The following is a 23008-nucleotide window of genomic DNA, read 5'->3' as shown; positions in this document are numbered from 1 at the left end:
CACAGGTGTGTCCGCCTCCGTCTTTGGACAAGCTTCTAATAGCACAGATGCAGTCCAATTCGCTCCGTGATTAGTGTGCTAGTGTCCATTTACGAGCACTGAAAATACAGCGGATCGACAAATTAACAGACAGCGAGAAAGAGACAGATAGAGGCCTGTGTTTAGCAACACTCTCTACCTCCAAGTCAACTGTGACGTGTGCCGGGAGTCTCCGAGCCAGAGAATGCGAATTGCCTGCCAATGAAAAGTGTGTATTCCTCATTGTGGAATGAATCAGACGGAATAACGTGAGAGAGCAGCAAAAATTCAACATATCTCTTATGCTGTGTTCTTTTGCCGACATTCATCACACTGTATTAGGCCAGTCATTGTGACATGTTAGTCAGTGACAGCTGCGTCAGAATGTACTGGAACGGAGACAAAATAGTTTAAGAACATTTCTTATACATACTATATAGAATTACCGAACAGCTACTTTTATATACTAATTTATCATGCGAGAGGCATTTAAAGAGATGGATTGCTAATCTACAGAGACAGGAAGTTGGCAAAGAGGAAACAGACAAGGACAAGTGTGTCACCGAAGTGTTTTTAGCGTATGGGAATACCACGGATGTGGTTACAGCATCCATATAAAGCACAAATGCTTCCCTTCATACAGTAAGTGTCATTCCCGACATTTGAAATTCCAAAATGAGTTTAGGGGAAACATTAAGTCAGGTTAGCCAAAACATCTGAGGATTAGAAGCGTAACCATGAGCGAGTAAATGAATCACCGTGCTCGCATAACAGGTACTCATTTCTTTTCTTAGCAAAAAACATTTGAGACTCAACAGCTGATGTCGGCACTATATTAACTACATATTTATAAACGCTGCTGGGAAAAATATTCTGCCCTTCATAAGATGCACATTTCATTCTGTGAAGCGTAGCACTTAAACGATTTAGAAAAAAAGTACTGGCGAACACTTTTAAAATGCATTTCAATTTGGAACAGAACTTTTAGGTTTGTGAGAAAAAAGTGAATTGTTTTTTTTGTACTTAAAAAAAAAATGAAGGGAATTACGTTTCTAGGCTATTTAAAGGGCTTGCAGAACCGCAAAAGAATAAAGAAAAGCATCCAGAAGTGAAAATCGTAATTTATTCAATCTAAAGTTTTTCCAAACCTTTCGTAGTTCTGCTGAAAGCGGAAGAAGATGTTTTGAAGAATGTTGGTAGATGACGACAGCCCTCGACTTCCTACAGAGTTTGAGTCAGTGGGGATCATCAGCGGTTTGTTGCCCAACATTTTTTTTTTTTTTTTTTTTTTTTTTTAAAAGAAGCTCATACAGGTCTGAAATAACTTGAGATGTAATTTTGGGATAACAGGATATTAAACGCGTCTCTACAAGGCTACATCACATTACAACGATCATACTTGAACATTTACTACCTAAATGGACCTAAAACAAACATTTGCCCTGAAACAATAGCATCCAAATATAAAAAGAACCCACAATGGCTGATTGATGATAACGCATTTCCAGGTCCAGATGATAAACTGCAATTGAGATTACAAGGAACTTTAAACAGACGGCTTTCTCTGGGCATCTTTTCAAAATAAAAAGCCATGAACAGTATCATCACAGAACAATCAAATCTACAATGCCTGTGTGTAGATTAAGAGTCAATGATACAAAATAAAAGCGTTCATCATACGCTCGGATGATTTTAAGGCTTATACATATGGCTCCTTGGCATCAGCTTAGTCTACAACACCTCCACACCATCCAGAACAAGGTCAGACTCGCAGGAATAGAGCTTTCAGCTCCACTAAAATGTGTGTCGGCACCCAAACAGGCCACAATAGAAAAAGGCAGCACCACCAGCAGGATTTAAAATGAGATTAAACTGTCTAATATTGTTGTGAGATATTTCGGGTAAATCTTTTTCCGGCATTTTCCGTTTTATTGACTTCACTGAGTGCTCATCCTCCCACACACTTCCAGGGAGCCAGGATGAGCTCAGTGCATGAAATCAGCCTGCGTTTGATGCGTTTCGCAATTATTGACTGGAAATCATGTACTCCGGGAAAATTCATAGATGAGACGATACGCAACATTCTCGTTTCATTTTGATGCCTTTTGTCGGGCACAAAGTCAAAATGTCTACTATAGACCGTGTAGAGATGACACCTTATAAACCAAATGAAAATGTGTTTTGGCTTATTAATATAGATTGTCAAGGACTTAATTTGCACAACAATAAAAGACAATTTTCTCAACATTTAGATTTTTTTTGCACTGCAGGTACAGTCCAGATTTCCAAATAGTTGTATTTCGGCCAAATACTGTCCTGTTCTAACAAAGTGGAAAGCTTATTTTTTCAACTTTTAGATGAAAAAAAAAAAAGATTTACCCTGTGGCTGATTTTGACCTTTTATATATAAAAAAAGCAATGTTGAGTGTCTTTCAAAAACAAAAAAATCTTACAGGCCTGTGTCATTTGATCTCTACCGTTTTCTGCACGCATACAAGTAAAACCTAAGGTTATCAGTTAAACACTGTGACACGAGGCTGACATGGAAGGGTGGTCTGGATATCTCCCGCATTGTACTCTTTGTCTCTGAAGTTGACAAACGATCTTTTAGTGTAAGTGATTCCCCGTTCTCCACCTATTTTTCTGCCACATTTCCCTTCAAAAAAAATCCTCTCCAGATTCTACAAACAGATCCTGATATTTTTCCAGATGGACAGAGTTGACATTTTACATAAATCACAGTAATCAGGCTGGAATTTTCCATAGATATTCGCCACAGAAGAAAAAAAACTGTTATTGTGTGTGTGTGTGTGTGTGTGTGTGAGAGAGAGAGACAGAGAGAGACAGAGAGAGACAGAGAGAGACAGAGAGAGAGAGAGAGAGACAGAGAGAGAGAGACAGAGAGAGAGAGAGAGACAGAGAGAGAGAGAGAGAGAGAGAGACAGAGAGAGAGAGAGAGAGAGAGAGAGAGAGAGAGAGAGAGAGAGAGACAGAGAGAGAGAGAGAGAGAGAGAGAGAGAGAGAGAGAGAGAGAGAGAGAGAGAGAGACAGAGAGACAGAGAGAGAGAGAGAGAGAGAGAGAGAGAGAGAGAGAGAGAGAGAGAGAGAGAGAGAGAGAGAGAGAGAGAGAGAGAGAGACAGAGAGACAGAGAGACAGAGAGAGAGAGAGAGAAAGAAATGCTGGGCGGTGGGGCCTTCAAATAAAAATGATTGATGAATTTCTGATGGCTTCAATAAGGTTGTCTGACCATACTCAGGAACACAGCACATTCATGAACTCTCTGACAGAGCTGTTAAAAAACAAAGACTGTCATTTGTAAAAGCACCCATGAAAAGTCTACTGGTTAAAAAATAAAAGGCTCACGCGAAGCCAAACATGACGTCACAAACGTTTTCACGGCCAAAACACGGTTTGTTGAGATTTTCGAATGCCCACACCCTCCATGGTGCTTTAGCAGATCCAGGCACACTGCTGCCTCCACAAACAGGGCCCCTAAAGAGCACTTACCCTCAAGACTTCAAAGACGCAGGGGACGGCGGGGTTCAAACCAGCGTTTAATGTGGACGCCCCCCTTCCCCTTCCTCTCTCACATAAATCACCTGGCAGGTTCTCATCCATCACTCCCGCAGGTCTGCCCACAGATGTCCGGACACTGATCTGTTTTGCAGTTAGAAATGTACATCGTCTTTGCAACTTTAGTGCTACTGCTGCCATTTTATTATATGATTATTACTAACAATTAATGAAAACATTTTTGGGGATTAATCTTTCACATTCTAATAAATAATATTTATAATATATATATATATATATATATATATATATATATATATATATATATATATATATATATATATATATATATATATATATATATATATATATATATATATATATATATATATATATATAAACATAATTCCTAAATACACGTGTATGTGTTTGTACTTAGATATACATAATTACACAAACAAAAACTTTTATTGACATTTATTCATACAAGAAATACAAGAAGTAGTCAGAAGTATAAATGATTATATTACTATTATATTTCGTGACACAAACCTGTTAAGGCTACATTCTCGCTTCTCTGTGCCCACATACTGCATTTTTATGCAGCTAAAAGAATCTGTTTTTCGTTTATATATTTTATCGTTTCTGTTGTCATAAAACGGAATGAAAATGAAACGGTGATTGAAACGCGACTTATTAAAATTGCATAACCAGCTCTACCCTCCAAGATGTTAATCTGCGCAAAAATCCTGATTTATAATCAAGTGGCCGTCTGATAAAAACTAATAGGTTACACATACGATAACGACAACAGCTGTGCTGTACTTGCATGTAAAATTAGAGAAGCAAACGTATGTATGTTTTAACAGAGAGAGGTGCGCAGTGGGAAATATGGACCGACCTCGCGCTCGTGGGACGGCTTCAGACGCATAACATTTCTGTTTGCTACAAACAGGATACACAAAGAGCACATTCAACTCAGACAGGCGGACAGGTATCGTGGTAATAAACACTTTAAATAGCAACCGTTCGTGTGCCTGCGCTTAATGCACATCTCGTGTATGAAAAGCATCTTGGGGGTCCTTGGCTTTTGGGGGCCCTAAGCAGTCCATCCCTTACTGGTTTAGACTTTTTTGTTTAAAAGTTCCTGCTCGGTGCATATTTCTCTCCTGATACAGAAAAGAAAGCCTGACGGCACCCATTCACTTCAGAGGATCTTGATGAGCAAGTGATGTAACGCTACATTACTCCGAAACTGTTTAGATGAATAAACAAACACAAAAGCAAACAAATAAATAAATAATCCCAGTCCATAAAGAGGCCAAAAGGTACTGATGGATTACATACACAGGTGAGATGTCTCTGTTCACAGCTCTGTGTCTGCTGTCAGTCACGTGTCTCCTCAGGACACAGAGAGACAGTCCAGATTCATCATGCCATCACTCCTCATCTCTATCTCTGTTCCTCTAGGGCTGGATCTAGAAACCAAAACCTCAGTCACAGAGACAAATGTTCCAGAGAAGTGGGATTATCAGAGCCTCTTTCTGTGTCTCTGGGTTTGAGCTGCTGAGGTCTCAGCCAGAGTAAATAAACCACACTTGCTCTGCTGGTATTTACAGCCTCTGGACAGCATGCAAAAAAAATTCCCCATGGCCACAGTCCTCCAGCGAAGCAGCTCTTACTTGGCCCGAGCGTCTGGACGCAAACCAAGGAAGGAGGAGACGGACAGATAGGTGAAGTGAATACATATGAAAATGTTCGGACTCAAATTTCCATAATCCAAACAGCCTTTACCCTGAAATCCTGCCATCCAAAGACATGATGAAACGGTGATAATGCATGTTTGGTGTGTGCATGAAGGGCTTGGGTCAATGATAAGTGTGTCCATGATAACAAAAAGCAGAGACTTTCGACAAAAAAAAAAAAAAAAAAAAAAAAAAAAAAATTATATATTATATATTATATATATATATATATATATATATATATATATATATATATATATATATATATATATATATATATATATATATATATATATATATATATATAATAAAAACACAAAATCAACATTTTTATATTATTATTGCTACATTTTTAGAAGAATAATGTCATTTTTAGTTTTCTTTTTTCCCTACTTGTTGGTTAGCCTGCGTCAACATAAGCAATGAAGCTGTTTTTAAAGCAATATTTGTTCAATATTATTATTACTACTGCTGTTGTAAAATTAATAATAGAATATTTTTATATACTGAAATCAGGACCACATCACTGTTTTTATATTATTTGGTGAAATAAGTAGAAAAATGCCAATTTAAAAATAGTTTATACCAAATAAATCGTCACTGATCTGTTGTAGACTGAGATGGAACAGGACAAAACACAGTGGAAAACGAATGAGGAAAGAGCCAAATGCTGGCATCTTAATTGGTTTTACCCTGGAGTCTGCCAGCCTGCTCACTCACGCCAACTTAAACCAAACCTACTGACCGACTTCACATTCTCAGCATCTGACAAGTAGCAGCTCCCTTTCTCCGCCTCTACCACTCCGTTAATGTTACACGTTTTCCATTAATCTCCCTTGTCTTTTCCTTCACACTTTCTCTCGGTAAAGTTCTGCCTTTCCTCACTCCTTCCCACAATCCCTCTCTCCTCTTTCTCTCTGTCTGTCGGAGGCCTCCTGTTGGTATGTGTGAAATGCGAATTAGCAGACGGACTCTACCAGTCCTGCTGAGCTCAAAGAAAAACCCAGACAGGCGAAAGCAGGGGGAAAAACGCTCCCTCCCGTCTGTCTCCCTCACTCTCTCTCTATTAGATATAACCTAGACCCCCCCACCTGCTGAGGCCACCATATTTCACCTATTTAACTGTGTGTCCACGCCTCTAGAAAAACACTCGGCTGGTTTCTATCATCTCTTATTGTTTCCTTTAACCTATGTTCTGACCTGCCTGTCAGTGGAGAAATACCCTGCTGTAGCTGGACGCTGAGAAACATTGTTTGCTCACAATTACATGCTTCTGGGATTACTTTCCACGTCACACAGAGTGACCTACACCAATTTTTTTCCGTTTTTATTTAATGCGTTTCAATACTGTTCAATTTTAGCATTTAACTATATCAAATGGATAGTTCATCAAAAACGGTAGAAAAAAGTTGTCATCACCTTTACATGAAAACCTCACAACTTTCAATCTGACAATCTCACTCCTAAGATTCAACTAATAACAATAATGACAAAGTTTTCCATTGATATAAATGTTCATCTATGAATCGGGGAAAAAAAAATTCACCAATATAAAAGCAACACGATTATCATAAATAACATGAATCATAAAATAATGATGTTTTGAGTATTTCTGTTCATACAATGAAAGTAATTGGAAACCAAAACTCTGTTACCAACAGTTTGGGGGAATTATCCTTTTAAACTGTTTTTATTTTTTCTTAAATGAGTGTTTTATTACTTTTTTTCTTAAATTATACTTTAAATAATAAACTAAATCTGCCACCAAAATGCTGGTAAATATCTTCAATAGCTGATTCGTTCAGGAAATGGCTCTATAAATGGTTCTTTGAATCATTGGTTCACACAATGTCAACTTCTTTAATGAACTGTTGTATAAAATGACATTTAAATTTGCAATATTTGGGACATAATCAGCACTCATGTGATTTTGTCCTCCGTGCTCATGTGTGAAATTGTATTATATAAATATGAGAGAGAAACTCAAATTTTTTGCACCAATATCTTGAATTTTATGATAGAACTTCTTTTATACATGCATGTAATATTAACATGCATAATATTTGTCAACAGTCAATATACGTAGCATGAAAAAAAAATTAAATCAATTATATACTGAGAAGTTTACTGTTGGCCAGTGAATTGAAAATTATAGACTGACTTTCATTATCCCACGTTTATGACAAACTTTAGCTATTCTAGGAAAAAGTTAATATCCATGCTCAAGAAATAATAATTTGGGGATTTCCAACAGGCTTGGCTCAAAGTAAACCGTCACAGGAAATGTCAAAAACACCACCTAAACTCAATTTTCCCATCTGAAATCCACTCAACACATACTTTCATAAATTTTGAATTGCATTTTCCCTATTGGTTCAGAAAAGCACAAAAGCACAACACAACAGATACAGCAGAAGGATCCACAGCATAACCACCTCCTAAAAGAAAAAGATTTTAAAATGCCTGACTGCTTGCCCGTATATTTCTGAGTGTCCTTTAAGCCACATCTTAAACCTCCAGTGACCTCTGATTCGGCCACAACAACAGTAACCCCTGGCTGGAGGACAATCTCATTCACAACATCTGCTTCTAATATCGGTCATCTTGTCCCTTCATTCACTCTCTTGTTGTCTCAGAGGTCCATATGGACACTCGGGAGTGTGGGTTTGGAGCTGTTGCATAACATTTTAGTGTGTGGTGTTAAAAAGTCCCCTCCTCCATTTCCATCACACATTTTGAAAGGAATGGCATAAACAAGACCACCATAAGGACCTTTCTGGACATGGTGGAAAAAACAATTAAGAAAACATTGCCGGCATATGAGAATGGGTTTGAATTTAATCAGCACATGGAGCAGAGTTTATCTTTAGAAATGATCAATAGTTGTCAAATCATATGCAAAACCTACAATTTGTCATTCACTGCACGGTTAAAAAAATGAAAATGAAGTATATAGTAGGGTCATCAGGTGGTCTAATTGGAAAGTGAATTTATCTAATGATGAACCCCCTGCAGCTGTGCGTAAAGCCATATGACTTTGATTTGACATGAATGTAGAGGTAACTTTGCTCAGGAACTTCACTGAACATCTTTGTGACACTCCTAGAGGCATTCTCCAAAGAGCAAGAGCAGATTGAGTTTCACCTCTAACCTTTGACTTGTTGCTTTGAGGCTAAAGGTCAAACACTTTATAGGGGAGGATTAGGAACGGACTAGTAACATCTTCACTCATCTTAGAAAAAAAAAAAAAAAAAAAAAAACGTATGACATGAACACACAACTATTGACCTAAAAAAGGCAATTCTGTAGAATTGTACAAAACATTACATTTACATTGCCATTGTTTAACAGACTAATCTGTTGCACTAGATGACCAAAATGAAATCGCCCACATGATGTTTTTAATTGTCTTGTTTGGAAAGCAACACAAAACCGCTTTCTGTAGTGTAACCTACTTATACTCTTCTATACTGAAATACCTACTTATTTTTGAGTGTGGAACAGAAGAGTAAGCAAGTTTTGGGGCATAATAACTGTGTCGTTAACAGGCCATGTAGTCGCATGCTTGCATCCTGTCACCATAAACTGGTCTGTCAGTCAATGTGTTAATGACCTTATAAACACCTCTCATTTCAATTCATTTCATTCACGTTTCTAAACACATCGGTCGTTCTTGCAGAGAAGTAAGCTCATGTTTTTAATAAATGCATTCATTTCAAGTTAATGCCCAAACGCGTCTTCAGAAATGTCCAGAATGCTGTTGTACATTAAATAAATATTTTTCCATCAGATTACATATTTGTTATTAATTACCCAGATCCCTTCGTGTAAACCAATTTTTTTGATCTAGCGTATCAGACTCTTTTTTTTGGAGTCTGTTTGTTTATTTGCTTGTTTGAGAGTGCACGTGCAGTTCGATGCCGTGTTCCAAACAGGATAAATCCATTTCCAAAGGGCACTTCGGAGAGAAGGGTCATTCCAAACAAAACTGCTCAAAACCGGCCACTTCAAAGGACCCTTCGGAAGGAAGTATTGATGGTCACTTTGCTGCAGGTTTAACTGTGAAACCAGTGGTTCACCAGTTCCAAGGAAAGGTTTAAAAGGAACCGATTTTGGCCCCCTGCGCCATTCATCACTTCGAAGCACTTACTCTTTGCACTCAAACCCTTTGAAGGGATTAGGTCAGCAGTTCCCAATTCCAGTCATTAGTTTGTTACAGGAGAGCAATGTGCTCTGGATTTTACCCATCTAAGTGCACACAAACAGCAGTGAGTAGCAAACACACACCTTGGACAGCCATTAGGTGCAGGCTTATAGACACTTTGAAGCGAAAGAGAGCACTGTTCATTCCTACCTTTTAAGCTTATTAGTGAGACACAAAATGCATACCAGAATGCACACCAAAAAGTACATATCACTGCAGTTTCCAAAAGAAATGAACACTAGAGGCAGTAAAACACCTTTTTTTCCATTTCACACAAATTTACAGTTTCGATTAATAAAGACAAATTTTTGCACAATTACTTAATATTATATTATGACATCAAAACAATAGTAATATGCTGGGATATTTTCATAGAAAGTAGGTTTGTTCAATATCTCATGGAGTACAGAGATGTACTTGAGAGGTGAAGAGCTCCAGTTTGAATCATGTGTAACTATGGTTCCACAAAACAGTTTTTTTAAACTCTGCTTAAAGGCAGTTGAAAAGACACAGATGTACATATTTATATGAGACCAGGTTGGTTGGTTCATTCACTCCCCCCACGTACTGTATATTAGCTGCCTTTACTGAGATTCAAACCTTCAACCTACAAGTCTGACTCTCTAACCATCAGGCCACAAATACCTTGTCTCTTATGCAAGGTTCACGATTTTAGCCCCGATTTTCACTCATTGAGTTTTGAAGAAATTGCATTAACAATTGTAACAATTGCGTACTGTGTGCTATCAAGACACAATCTGAGAGAAGCGCGGTTGTATCACCGATGTCTGTGAGATATAGTACTGGATGGCATGGAAAGGACAACGCTATCTCATAATTAATTTATATGCATTTTACCAAGTGGCTAATTGGTATGAATTTGTACATCCTCACTTGGGGTGGGTTTAAGGGTGGTCATTCATATAAATTCATTCGAATTTGTCACCTTGTGATATAAAATATTCTACGATTTTTCACCAAACTTATAATTTCGTAGAAGCAAGATTGAAATATAAATGCCCGTGAGGTCAGGTTGGAAATGACAACGGTGATGAGCTCCAAGGAATGAGATAACAGGAATGAGATTTACTTTTAAATCTTGGCAGGGGCTGTTCGTTTTGAATATGAAACAAGTTGTATTTTTGGCAAATGTTAAAGCCCTTCTCACAACTGAAATGAATATGCCTCAGACTGAATGAACAGTAAATGCACATTACGCGCAAGCTTTTTGCAGGTTATTTTTTTTTTGACAGGAATAAATCCATTCTCACGTGAGAATGCCCGTTTCTTGCCTGATCTTACTTTATTCTTACTTTATTAATTCTCTCTTGCTATGTATCTCTCTTTGCGTGTGTGTGACAAAGCGACGGCAACCCGTGCGTCTTTACACTCAAGAAACAGTTAATTCGTTTGATTACTGAAAAAAAATAACGCCGTTAGTAACTGTTTATTTACAACACTGTTATCCCATCACTGGTCCCTACACAGCGGACACCGCTCCCTACTCCGAGAATAGTATATCTGCTGTAGATCACCTATTTTGATAAAATGCGTTCATTCACAATACCATGCAACAGCCTCAAACATATCAATTACAAATTTTACTTCAAATGTCAAATTTAAAAGCCTTATGGTTTACTCGTAACTGTTGCGCTTCAATCACTTGACACCCCTGAGATGATAGAATACCCTTTGAAGTCAACTTCACAGCACACTTGAGCTCAAATAGAACGCTTGCTTCAACCGAGCCTGTCAGATAAAAGAGAGATATTCAAAACGTACAGATTGAGGAGGCGCCTGGACTGGAACTGGAAACCCCTGGATTAGGGAACAGGGATGAGCCCTTCAGAAGACTGATCTCTGGCATTTTGAGAAAGAAACCGTTTCAAAAAGGCCGATAGAGAGTTCAACCTAATAAGTAGCCACCAAAGAGAGGACAGACAGTGACCCTTCATCTGACAGAGTCAGACACAGCAGTAGGAACTTGTACTAGAAAACAACTGCACAGCAGTGTTTAGATTTAAAGTCTTATTTAAAAATTCAGTCTTCTGTTGTGCGGCAGCAAAGTTCCTTGATTATTACGCCTGTATGAGAGTATAGTCCCTATCCATATCTGCCTTTAAAAACTCTTAGTCTTAGTACACAATATAACTACAGAACAGTCAAGTTTTAAATAGGAAAAATATTGAACCTCTGCGAGAGCTGAGAGATGCTAACGGTCTAATCAGATTCAATGATGTATGCTAAGCTTTGCTAACCGCGAGTTAGGCTGAACTCAACTGTTTAACTCTTAGGGAGTTCGAAAATGTGCCTATTTTCGAAAAAAAAAGCAAACTGTTCCTTTAAATCCCAAAACGGGAATCACTGTATAACAGCACAGCGTCCTTTCGCAAGCATTTACTCCATTTTTGAATTTAATAACCTCAAACTGCCTACTCAGCACTGCCTGATCTGAGCTGCATGTCTCTCGCCCACACTGGAAAGACAGCACGCATTTACTCACTCAAAATTTTTTAGATGGCTGACTAAAAGGGAAACCCGAGATGGAGAACTCAGGGTTACACTAACACTCAAAATGCAGAAACACAGAGGGACAGAGACACAAATGAAAGCGGGAGCTTTAACATTCTGCGACTCCTGTAGATGACGAGTGACAGGTATCAGAAATCTCACGTTACCCATGAACACTCAGCTCTGCCACAAAAGAGCAGATGGAATGCGCATCTAGCTACTCCTGCTCGAAGATTTATGACAGGCTCAGACAGCCAGAAAGTACCTGGAGATTATCTGGAGTTTTAATCATGTTGCTAACATTTCTAATGAACTCCACACCGCTCTGCGCTCCCTTATATATATATATAATATCTCATTAACAAAAGATGCAGCAGCAAGGCATTTGAAAGGGATTCAAGTTCATTTTGGTACTGTTCTGCTATTTTCATAAGTAAACGAATAGAAAATGATGAGACCCATCTGAAGCTATGTCCTTATCATAAATGTATGGGTTTAGTTCAAATCAGTCTAGACCATTAGAAGTGACGTGAAAAAGGACTTGTTTTTTTTAGATAAAGTTTCATAAATTTACTATATTTTATATACCTTTTTTTAAGCATCACTTATTTTTATATATACTTATTTTTTTATAAAGAATCAAAAATATAGCTTTAAAAACAAAAATGGAAACAAAGTTTTTCATAAATTTATGACTTGAGTTTGGGACGGGCATCTTCCAATTGAAATTGTCCACATATATAATCAAGTGATGATGATTTTATATATACAAAGCTGTGAATTTAAACTTGTTAAACTTGTGAACTTAACATTTCATCTTGTCAAGATTTTAGACCTTTAAATACAGTGTATTATAATTGTTATTACAATTCTTTATAAACAAATACTAAAAAAAAACTGTACCACAAGGCAAAACATAAACACAATAAGACCACTAGTGAAAATGTGTTTGTTCAACGCAATTTAGATTATCAGCAAAATCATCTGTGATGATGATGATGATGATGATAAATATTCTACATTTTGATGTAGTAGAGAAAAAAACCCTCACTTTTCAATGTGGTCTTGAGCTAGATCCCACTGTATATAGAAAGTGTCACTTTTTCTATTACAGAATTATTTATGTAATATGCATGCTGTCAGCATGTGGAGGAGAGCACCCTGAAATAAACACTGTGTGTGTGTGTGTGTGTGTGTGTGTGTGTGTGTGTGTGTGTGTGTGTGTGTGTTGGCCACGAGGGAAAGTCCAGGCATAATGTGAGTAGAAGCATCACAGCGAGTGCAGTTTGTGAATGTAAGCTTGTCTCGCAGCAGTCTGTCTCCCTCTGCAAATTACAGGGTTCAGCAGTGTGAACACAAACACACAGACACACCGCAACCCTGGCGCACACACACACACACACGGGTCACTTTCCAGTCAATTTAAACTCCTCCTTTTTTCCTGGAACTCTGTGTCTGCACATCCTTTGGTTATTTTGTGTTTTGTTTTGCTTTACAAGACCCCCCCTCCCCCGTTTTTGCATTAAATTGAGAGTAAAAACATTTATAATGTTCCAAAAAGTATTAGTACACAAAGTACACAGTTTATTGGACGTTTCGAGGACTTTCCCGGTCCAATACCCTCAAATTCAAAGACTTTATCAAGGTGTCTACAGATATGAACAGGTTAGATTTAAGCTTTTTTAAGACCTTTCTAATAAAAATTTAAGAAATCTTTAATTAAATCACACATTATTTTACATACGAATAATGTAATATTTATTTGTTAAACTATTAATTCCGAGGAAATATTTTATATCAACTTCTACATTTATCTACATATTTTTGACATTTGGCCATTTGTTTTTTTTAAACCTTATTAAATGCATGTATTGTATTTTATATCAACTTTTTAGAATTCAGTTAAGGCTGTTATCAAACTAAATTAATTTACATTGCACAATTGCAACTGCATTAATGTTATGAGATTATAATTTTAAATGCACTTTTGAACTTACAAAATAAAAATGTCGGGGGATACATGCATTTAAACATAACCCCAACCATTCGCCAAATCATTCAGTAAAAAAAAAAAAAAAAAAAAAAATCTTTATTTGTAGCTATTTTAGTTTATGAAACAGAACAAAACAGTCAATGCTGTAACTCAAGTATGTGGATACCAAACTACTTGTTTATTGAAATAAAACCAATATAACTTCGCAAAATGATATATTCGGCTATTACCGCCCTTGTCATGGTATGTTGCTTAACTACATTTAATACATTTTTAAAAAAAGTTTTAAACCTCAGTAGTTTCTTTTGTGAATTCCTTGGCGGCCACACTATTAATGTAGAGGCACATTTCAAGTGAGAGCAACTATTACTATTATTCTTTTTAGAATATACTATCCTAATAACTATTCTTAGTAATATTCATAGGCCACTAAGCGTCAACGACCTGTATCTATGTATGATTGTTTTCAAAAACCTTCCAGGGCCTTGAAAAAAACCCTGCAGAGTTAACATGCAAAGTATCTATGTGTAGGTTCAGCAATTTCATTTTAATGACAATGAGTTTGTTTTCAATGCTATTAAAGTAAAATTACAAGGGAGGGGAAAAAAAGAAAATTAGATGAAAGTCTTCATATATTCCATATGAAAAAAAAGGTTTGGGGTTTAAAGTTTTACTTCAATTTTATTGTTATGCACAACTACAAAAACAACAAAAAAAACGATTTTTACAAACTGCAAATAAAACCGTGTATATATTAAACATGATTAAAAACACTACTTAAAAGCTGTGTGCACCCAACAGACACAAGCGAAGGTCCTTCAGCCTATAGACATGTCACCGCACTTTACAGCTTCTTTTGATTCGGTGAGAGGACTCTTTTCTTAACATTTAGCTGAATTTGACCCCCCATTAAGCCCGAAGACTGTGAGTTACGACTGTGGTGACATCGTAAGCAGCGTTTAACCGCTTCCTTAACTGAAGACTATAATTACCGACCGTCCGACAGGGTCAGTCAGACAGAGGGAGTGAGAGAGGACAGTAGGGGAAAAAGAACGTGCAGAATACTGTGAATGGAAATGAAAGGAGGATGAAAGAGAGAACGAAAGTGAGAGGCGTGACAGAGCGATAGCGAAAGTGGTCCTCCATGTGGGTTTCAGGTCTGTAAACTTATTCCATGGCTGTGAGTCAACACACAGGCTCTGTTCCAAGCGGTCTAGTCTCCTGCATACATAGGCAGCATCTTAACCTGTGTGGACTCACATTAGACGCTACTCTGCCAGCAGCAAAAAAAAAAAAAAAAAAAAAAATAGCAGTCTTTATTGGAATTAATCGCGAGTTGAGTCTCCTGTAGAGTATGACACCAGCTAATGCTAAGCTAATAGCTTGATATTGTAATAAGTATAAAAAAATACAACACACAAAAGGGGACTTTCAGTGATAATGTAGGTGTATTTTTATAAGCACATTTTGAACGCTTTCTCACTTTTTTTTTTAACCAAGCTTTTCACAATGCATAATGTGTTTACGGGAAGTCAACCTAATAATCCGTCTTTCTAGACAGCATTTGGGTTCATCATGTCTACATTTGAAAAGCAGTAGTATACTGGAATACTTCTCAAAAGAGCACTTATAATGAAAATACAAGAATATACTGTAAATATATATTAGTGCTAACAATTTATTATTTGTTACTAAAACTATTTTAGTTTAAATTTGTATTAAATGCAGATAGCTGAATTAAAAACCGCTTAATTTTATATTATCTTTGAAATATGGGTAAAGTGCACTGGCAAATGTACTGACAGGCATTTATTCACAAGTTTACATGTAATTTAATGTTAGTCAACACATACAGTACATATTTAAATGACAAGATTGTTTTAACTAATTAAAAGTATAAAAACTAACCAAAATGCAAGTTACCTGCACATTTATATTTTTTACATTTTTATATGCTCATATTTAAAGTACACTATACGTGCATTTTCAACAAAATTAACCACATTTATTTTTAAATTTATTTTCAAATGCGGCCTAATAGATTATTTGAGAAGCCCAGACCATCTAAACAGACATCACTTGTGCACAAGCGCCACTTAAAATGTATGTATGATGTCCAAAAATGTTGAGACGCGGCCCATGTTTCCTCTATCACAGCTAAACAAACACGCACATGCTCACATTTACATTAGAATAAAAATAAAAGCTTCACAAGAAACCACGGCAGCACAAGCACAACGGTTACATCTTTATTCCTGCAATCACTCTGCAGTTGACATTTATACTCATTGTACCTTTGGTACTTTATAAAAACTAGCGTGGTCTCCACATCTCTAATGGAACTATAGAGCAAAACCACAGCCGTTCTCACACACGCTACATTCTCAGACATGACCTCAACTACAAAGCTAACGTGACATGCGAAAGCACACGAACACCTGGAAATCTAAGGGGCCACAAGTCAGAAACCAAGTAAACCAAAATTACTTTGCGTGTGTAGGAGTGTGAAAAGCATGATGGGAATACTGATGGGGGGGGCAACGTTTTTATCTACGAAAATATCAATGCAGTGTCGAGGTCACACCTTTAGTGCTAAAAAACATCAAAAAGGTCAGTACAACCGAATGGTGATCTAAACATTCGGACAGTGCTTATTTAATATAAACAAACTGCTGGGAAATAATATGACAGGAAAATTTGTTTGTTTGTTTTTTTGCACTAATTTAAAATTGATACTTGCATTTAACTGCCAAAAAAATAATAATACAAAGTTGGCCCTATGTATAGGTCTCTGGTGGTTTCTGTTCTACATCCAACTCAACTAACCACAGTGTAAACTGGTTAAAACTCATTTAAGAATTTAACTTTCCTCACAGTTTGGCTTTAGAGCTACGGTCCTGGCATTTCATCTGAATGTACCTCAGCAGGAAACGTTTTACTGATCTAGAGAACGCCACTCACTCTTGTTAAACTGTAATATGGTGCCTTTAAAACCCTGAATCAGCTAAATTGTTCAATTGTCCAATTTTACTACGAGGACACAGTGAAACTAAGTAAACGTGGAAAATCACAATATTGCACCTTTGAGAGTTTAAGTATTCATTATTTTTCAATGCAAACAATGGTGCATAGCTTTATTAGCATGAATGGCACATCATCTTTATCATGACTGTTCACATTATATATATATATATATATATATATATATTTTTTTTTTTTTTTTAGTATTATTTTATTTTTATTGTACTAGTTAGTCATTTTTAAGTTATTTCTAACCTAGTCAAAACAACAACTGCAGTTTGATTAATTGAAATGCACAATGATAAAAAACAACATGATCTGAGAATGATTAAATTGAGGTAATCTGTTTTTGCCAATTAACTCTTACATATACATATACATATACATATACATATACATACATACATATACATACATATACACACACACACACACACACACACACACACACACTGCTCAAGTGCATATACTGACATGCCTAATGTTTATTTCAAAATAACCCACATGAAGCACAACAACATGTGAATAACGTTACTACTCAGGATTTGTTGCCGTCATTAATATCCCAGTAAGAAATCAGATAACAGATGACTGACAGAAGAGGGATTCTGGAGGAAGAGGAATGCCAGAGCTGTGGTTTACCCAGCGACTAGGCCCTGCTTGGCACAAAGCAGAGAAGCAAATTAAAACAGACAGGAGGTCGAACCCGAGACCTGTTCCTGCTCACACTCCCTCTCTCAGCAATCTCTCTTCCCTCTCCATTTTCCCAATTCTCACCCGCTGACATTTTTAATATCTCTCCATCACTCACTCCACTCCATCTTCATAGCAATTTTCCTTTACAGCTTCTGAATGACATTGGCTTCTGTTGACCTCTGAAGAGCTTTTATGATTATGTGCAGGGATATTATTCACTGATCAGCAGGGAGAATTGCAGTAGCTTCTATAAACCTCAAGTGAACAGTCAGATGATTTTAAAATATGTCATAATGATAGCAATAAAGAGGCTCACTGACAAGGCAACGGATTACTAACACACACCTAGCCTTTAGCAAGTCACACACTCTAGTGTCAGTGAGCCTTCTGATGTACTGCATGATGCTGAAAAATTGGGAGAGGTAAAGGTTTAGGATCAGTTTAAGTCATTTAAAGGTAAAGTGCATTAAATATAATCAATATATAACTGACCCATTTGCACCTACGGAGGGCTAATATACCTACTATAGGTTAGACTAACTTTTAAAAAAGCCAGACTAGGCAATTAGCATTCTTCTGGCTCCAGTGTGGATGTGGTTTAAGAGCCAGAGAGCCAATAGAAGTAATGCGGTGGAGATCTATGCAGTTGGAGGTTACAATGTCTCAGTGAGAGCTGGAGGAAATGGACCCATTTAGAAGAAACTCTGTGCTCTAAAACCACTTGGCCTTGAGAACATTCAACCTCACAATATGGGACCGCCACACACACTCACTCTCTCTTACACTTTTTCACATGGATGTTAGCCGCACTCCAAACATCTCTCACACACAGGAATTACTAAAAGCAACTACAGTCCAACTAAAGATTTCAACATTGTTGTTTATGGAGGCTAAAGTATTTTGCCTGTAAACAGTGGTTTGTCTTTCCAGCAAAAAACAGATATTCAGAGTGGTCAAACCACAATTATGGCTAGGGAAGCTAACAGCAATTGTGTAATGTTAAAAACTTACATATGATGATGATACAAAGATATACCTATGTGAAATCTTTACAGAACAATCTCCCAGAACAACAAACCTCTGAGAATTGTTTAACACACACAAAGAGAGTTAGGTCCACTTTTGAATTTTGTGAATCATTCAGAATTGAATTGAGAATGCTTTTCAATATGCGTTTGATTACTAAATTTGAACAGAGTTTTTGAGTTTTAAGTTAAGACTTTTGAATAGCAATGAAACTTTCACAATACACATCATTTTAAAGCAGTTTAACAAAACATCATACGAGCAAACTGTAGTCACTATATAAGATATTGATCCAAGTAATTCTCTAGAATTTAGATAGATATAGTACATTTATAGTGGTATGTCTACATATATTTGAGGATTTAAAGACAATTAAGATATTCTAAAATTGTAAAATTGGTCTGTTTTGTTTCAAAACGTGAATAAGAGATTCTCAAAAAGCATCAATATAAGACAAGGATGAAAAACTACTTCATTTCCCAGAATGCATTAACTGGCTTACTACCCTCAATAAAATTGCATTAAATTCCTCTTCGTTTATCTAAACTTAATTTTAAATCCAACTTCCCGTTCAGTTCAAATTCACTTCTTAACTGAACAGTCAATTCTTCAGTTCCTGCACAACCATGGATCCAGAGGCCCACAGAGGGGAAGAACAAAAAATCCTAAATCTAATTTAAACCTGGAATAGACTACTCAATCTACTTAAATTGAAAAAAAAATGCATTTTCATTGGTGAACTTTTGGGTCACATTGCACATCAATATCCATGTAACTCAATTTGAGTTTCTGACTAGATTTTTTGGGCTAACAAGTTCAAACAGATATCTACGAAGCCTATTATGTCTCTCACTCTTTCTATGTCCTTCATTCTTCCTCCCATAAATGGAGAGAAATACACATTAAATACCCTAATGCACACACACACAGCTGTCTATATTTGGCTTTGTCTTTACTACAGCTTGAGGTAGTGATGGGTCTTTCAGGCAGGCTGGTGGAGTAAATGACCCCTGTTCAGCCCCAGTGGGAGGTAGAGATGTCCAGCGAGCATACATAATGTGGAAAAACATCACTCAGTTAAGAGTGTAGTTGAACACCTGGACTAAATTTAAATGACAAGGTTTTGGAAACTTGTCTAAAAGAGCACCTCAGAATGTAAAACTCCAGCCCAAACTGCCATGTTAACATTAGGAACCTGCTCGTATCCATTACCAGCTGGAATTGAACATAATCACACATTATATACAGAAACTTCAACAATGAAAGGACATCTTAAACCTTCAATGTTAATGCCATCATACTTAATATATAAAAAAGACATGTTTGTGCATGTATATTTTAGGGCAGTGTCTAAATTACTAACTGGTCTCATTGCATAAAAGTACCTTTTTAGTGAGACACAAATTATATACACCAACAAGCATATAATCACTGCAGTTTCCAAAAGAAATGAACACTAGAGGTGGTAAACCTCTGACACCTTTTATTTCTTTTCACACAGATTTACAGAGGTTTCATTAATAGATAGTAATTACTGCACAATAACTTGATAAATATCATGTTATGGATTCAAAACTATATTAATATGCTGGCATATTTGAAAACTGATGTTTTTGAATGAGAATAAGAGATATCGAGGAAGAGAAGGGGAGGTGGATGGATGTCTGACTGAAGAATTGACGCTGGGGTGGTCCAATGAGTGCTGCTTATTTAGGTTCACAATGACAATTGAATGATTAGGCTCCTCCCCAACCTACGTTTGGAACTTCAGAAAGAAATTCACTTCAAGAAAAAAATTGGTTTCAAATTATAAGCCCATGAATAGCGTTCAGATTTAAGGCAAAAGCTGTGTCTGATCACAGTACTACAAGGCTCTTTAACCTCAAACCCTGTCTGATGCATATGGCACACAAAATTGCAAACACATTAGGAGTTTCAAAGTTGTCATCTGATTGGTTGTACACACCAGTCAAAACAAAACATGACTAATTTCTTCACCCTGTCAGTTATATGGCCTCTTGAGCAATTCTTAACTTTTTAAAGACCTTCTGCTGTCTGTCAAGTACCAAAACATTTGTGCAAATCCTTAAGCGTCACCTCAGACAGAGAAACCTTCTTGCTGTGACTTGCCAGTGATACTGATTTAACCAGCATGAGATCCGTGCTTCCATTCGAGAACGAACCGAGCCAAACCCTGCTCAGTCTCTCAGCTCATCTTTCTAAAAAAAACATTCTCTCTTTTCTACCATAACATAACACCACAATTCTCACAGGCCATCTAACATCCTAGCCGCCACCTTTTTAATCCATCCTTCAAATTTCCAATATGTTACCCCTCTCCTTAACCTTCACACTAAATCACAGTTCTCATGGCAGGCCCAAAAGATACTACCTGCCCCACTAGCTCCAACTCAAGCGCCATAGTAGGCTCGAATGAGTGCCAGGGACAGGATGTGAATGCGGGGCCTTGTCCAGGGATGCACACCACCTGAAAGCAAGGAATTCTGTTCAAACGGACTTTGGATAACCAGCATTTACAGCAGCTGAACCTCATAGACTATCACAGAAAGAAAGCTGTATTAGCACACATTTCACAGCAGTTTTAGCAGAACCCAGGCTTAATTTACTTTTTAGATGCAGTGAAGCCCAGACGAGAAAACAGCTGGAAACAGCTTTGAACATCATTTGATTCATTATCACATATTAAGCTTGATGGAAGTGACTGGATTCATTTTAAGTGCCAAAAAGGTCTGGAAATAACTGGCGAGCTTGTATAACAGAAGAATTCTGTCACAGTTTTTGGTAAACAACATAGTAAAGAGTGAAGTTTTCACATCTGGAGGTAGCGTGTGTTCTAGCACCATATGTCCACAAGAATGTAAAACTGCAGATGTTTTTATGGTTGCAGGGCAAAGCACACGTACTGCATGTTCCCCTCAGGCCGTGAAATCATGCATTAATACTATGGAGTGTTTTGCAATAATGTTGGAAGTGACATCAGACTGCTGAGACCATAAGAAACAGATGATCTCATTGGTACAGTAGGATCTCAGTGGGAACGGTGGAGTTCTGAGATGATTCAGAACCTAAACTACACTATTAAGTTAACACATTTCGTACAATTCCCAAACACAGAGCTACCGATGAACATATGGACACCACTTGCTCCTCTATTGAAAAACCGAGAGAGAGAGAGAGAGAGAGAGAGAGAGAGAGAGAGAGAGTGTTCCTTTTGCACATAGATATATGAGAGAGAAAGTGTGTTCCTTTTGCACATAGATATATGACAACCGTGGAGACGACAGTAAAGCACTGTCTGTCCTTCATCCTCCATATCCCCCTGTAACCTGGGGACTTTCGACCTCCGCCCCTGACCCCTGACTTTTGGCATCACACAACCGTGTCTAAACTCTGAAGCCTGCCATGTGGAGCGTCTGGCAGAAGCACAACTTCTCTGAGTGAGTCAGAGAATAGAGGAGAAATGGGTAAGATGGGTAGATTAAAGTGCAGATTTAAACTGTCAATAGCCACGTTTACATGTACTTTTTTTGTCATTCCGAATTAAATTACTCGATTGAAAGACTTGGTGAACTGTTTACACGAAACGCAATCCAATCTGTATAATGTTAAAGCATTAAAGGATAAAACAGTACATGCCTCATGTACATGTAAAATGTATTGTATTCTGATACCAAAAAGTTTACCTAAAAAAAAAAAAAAAAAAACTAAATTTCTTATTGAGAGTTGCTGAACAATGAATCAATGGAGCTACAGAGTGATCGCAACAAGCTATGGACACACAATTTTCCAAACGGTTTTTGTACAATATTGATGGCGTGAGCACTTATCAGTTCAAGCTGTCTGGAAATTAGGAATCTGTAACCAACGACAACGGCAAATTTTGGTTATTTTTTCTTTGAGCTATACTTTTACAGTGTTGCTTCTAAGCCGAAAGCAGAAAATCATGCTTAATTTCAGATTTGTTTTCGCTCAGATCATGAGAAACGATATGGCAGTTCATAACACAGCAAGTGTGCTTCATTTCAATGCGTTTTTACTGTATAATTAAAATTGTTAATGTTATACCTTCAATATTGTCCAGTCTACTACTGCCGGTGTCCCCATATCACAGATTGTACTGTGTTGCTGACATCACACACACATTTTAATGACCCGACCTCTTCATGTGATGATGTAGACGCAAAGTCATCGGTTTAAAGCGTTTCCATGTCAGAATTTTAATTTTGTTCTGTTTGTAGAAAGATTTATCGCACCTCTCT

This window comes from Puntigrus tetrazona, chromosome 20 (assembly GCF_018831695.1).
Source record: "Puntigrus tetrazona isolate hp1 chromosome 20, ASM1883169v1, whole genome shotgun sequence".
In the NCBI taxonomy this organism is placed as follows: Eukaryota; Metazoa; Chordata; class Actinopteri; order Cypriniformes; family Cyprinidae; genus Puntigrus; species Puntigrus tetrazona.
Note: the sequence above shows the minus strand (reverse complement) of the source record.